The sequence below is a fragment of the Tachyglossus aculeatus genome, chromosome 1 (genome assembly GCF_015852505.1).
Source record: "Tachyglossus aculeatus isolate mTacAcu1 chromosome 1, mTacAcu1.pri, whole genome shotgun sequence".
NCBI lineage: Eukaryota > Metazoa > Chordata > Mammalia > Monotremata > Tachyglossidae > Tachyglossus > Tachyglossus aculeatus.
In genome coordinates, this window is record NC_052066.1 from 154875832 (window position 1) to 154878136 (window position 2305).

The 2305-nt window shown below is 42.8% G+C and overlaps 1 non-coding gene across 1 annotated transcript; it reads left to right on the forward strand.

Annotated features, from left to right (window-relative positions):
• The first annotated feature begins 324 nt into the window (after positions 1-324).
• On the forward strand, positions 325-461 carry LOC119936393. The gene has a single exon (XR_005453730.1). It is a non-coding gene; the product is annotated as a small nucleolar RNA SNORA7 (small nucleolar RNA).
• The last annotated feature ends 1844 nt before the right edge of the window (positions 462-2305 follow it).

Below are 2305 nucleotides of genomic sequence, written 5' to 3' on the forward strand. Positions count from 1 at the left end.
ACACAGAAGGGAGAGGGAGTTGGGGAAAACTGGGGGAAGGGGAAGGCCTCTTGGAGATGTGATTTTGATAAGGCTCTGAAGCTAGGGAAAGTGGTGGTTTGTCAGCTATGAGGTGGGAGGGAGTTCCAAGGAGGATGTGGACAAGGAATCAGCAGCAAAATAGATATGATCAAGATACAGTGAGTAGGTTGGCAACAGGAGCGAAGTGTGTGAGCTAGGTTTTGGTAGGGAATCAGTGAGGTAAGGTAGGAGGGCTGTGTCTTTTGGATGTTCTGTTAGGCTCTTAGAATCTGCTGAGTTTAAAATGACTCCCTACCTATCCATCCCTTCTCAGGTTCACACCTGGAGAGTTTCCAGTACTCTACCAGCCTTGACTATGGGAGGGAGAGTCAAGCAGAGGCATACTATTCCATTCCTAGCTTGGGCAGTGGCTAGCGAGTGGAAGGTAATCTGCTACAAGTCAAAACTCACCTGTGCTGGGCAGCAGCAGCACAGGAGAGAATCAAGAGTAGAAACTCACGTTTACTGTGCGGAAGAAGGAAATGGTAAACCACTTGCATATTTATGCTAAGAAAACTCTTTGGATCCACTGCCAGAATGATCGCAGATGGAGGTGGGGCGTTGTGGGAGAGATGTGTCCATGGCGTCACTATGGGTCAGCGATGACTGGACAGCATAAGACAACAGTCTATCCATATGCTTACATGAGCCTCCTCTGTGAAACAGTTCTGCCATTCTTTACATGGAGAATGAAGGGGGACCAGAATGAATTTGGCATGATTGGTACTATTTGTAAACCATTATTCATCCAATTGTATTTATTGAGCACTTACTGTGTGCAGAGCACTGTACTAAGTGCTTGGGAAGTACAAGTTGGCAACATACAGAGATGGTCCCTATCCAACAGCAGGTTCACAGTCTAGAAAGGGGAGACAGACAACAAAACAAAACAGATTAACAAAATAAAATAAGTAGAATAAATATGTACAAGTAAAATAAATAGAGTAATAAATATGTACAAACATATATACATATATATAGGTGTTGTGGGGAGGGGAAGGAGGTAAGGCGGGGGGATGGGGGGGCTCAGTCTGAGTCATTAGTGCTCTGCACACAGTAAGAATAAATTTGAATGAATAGATTAGTGGGGTAAGTTAAAAGTAAGTTAATAAATGGACTCCTAATTCAAAAAAACAAAAACTATATCGCCTCACCCCTGCTTCTTTTACAAAAAAATCTGCTTGTTTGGGTTGGTTTGTGGCAAAACTCCTCTGGGAGCGGAGGTATTTCCATTAGTTAAATGACTGCCAGAAAATCTGGCCATGTATCTGGTTCTGTATGGCTTTTGAGGGATGGTTTACAAGTGTGTTTTAGTTGTCCCTTCTCTAATCATGCCCAACTTCAAGATTGTTCTACTTTTAATTCCCTGAATTAAGTATTTCTTTAAGTAAAATAAAGACAGATGGCCATGGAACGCCTTTAATAGTGCTGAGTTCATGCAGTTGAGCTCACGGCACTGTCATTTGACTTGTTTTTATGGTCATTTGTTAAGTGTTTACTATGTACCAGATACTGTACTAAGCATTGATATAGATTCAAGCTAATCAGGTTGGACACAGTCCATTTCCCACATGGGCTCACAGTCTTAATCCCCATATCTTGATGCCAACCTTTGGCCCACATCCTGCCTCTGGCTTGGAACATCCTCCCTCTTCATATCCAGCAATCACTCTCCCCACCTTCAAAGCCTTATTAAAAACACATCTCCTCCAAGATGCCTTCCCCACCTAAGCCCTCATTTCCTCTTCTCCCACTCCCTTCTGCTTCACCTTTGCCCTTGGATTTGCACCCTTTAGTCACCCCTCCCTCAGCCCCACAGCACTTATGTACATATCTGCAATTTCTTTATTTTTATTAATGTCTGACATCCCACAACCCCAGACCATAAACTCATTGTATGCAGGGAACATGTCTTCCAACTGTTATATTGTACTCTCCCAAGTGCTTAGTACGGTGCTCTGGAAAAAGTAAGTGCTCAATATATGCAATCAATTGATTTATTGATTTTACAGATGAGGTAACTGACACAGAGAAGTGAAGTGACTTGTATAAGGTCACACAGCAGACAAGTAGCAGTAGCAGAGCTGAGATTAGAACCCAGATCTTTCTGACACATAGAGCTCTTTCTGCTTGGCCACACTGCTTCTCAGACCTCTCAGACTTAATAATGAGAATCATTACAGTATTAGTTAAGCACTTACTACGTGCCAAGCACTGTTCTAAACACTGGGGTAGATACAAGTTA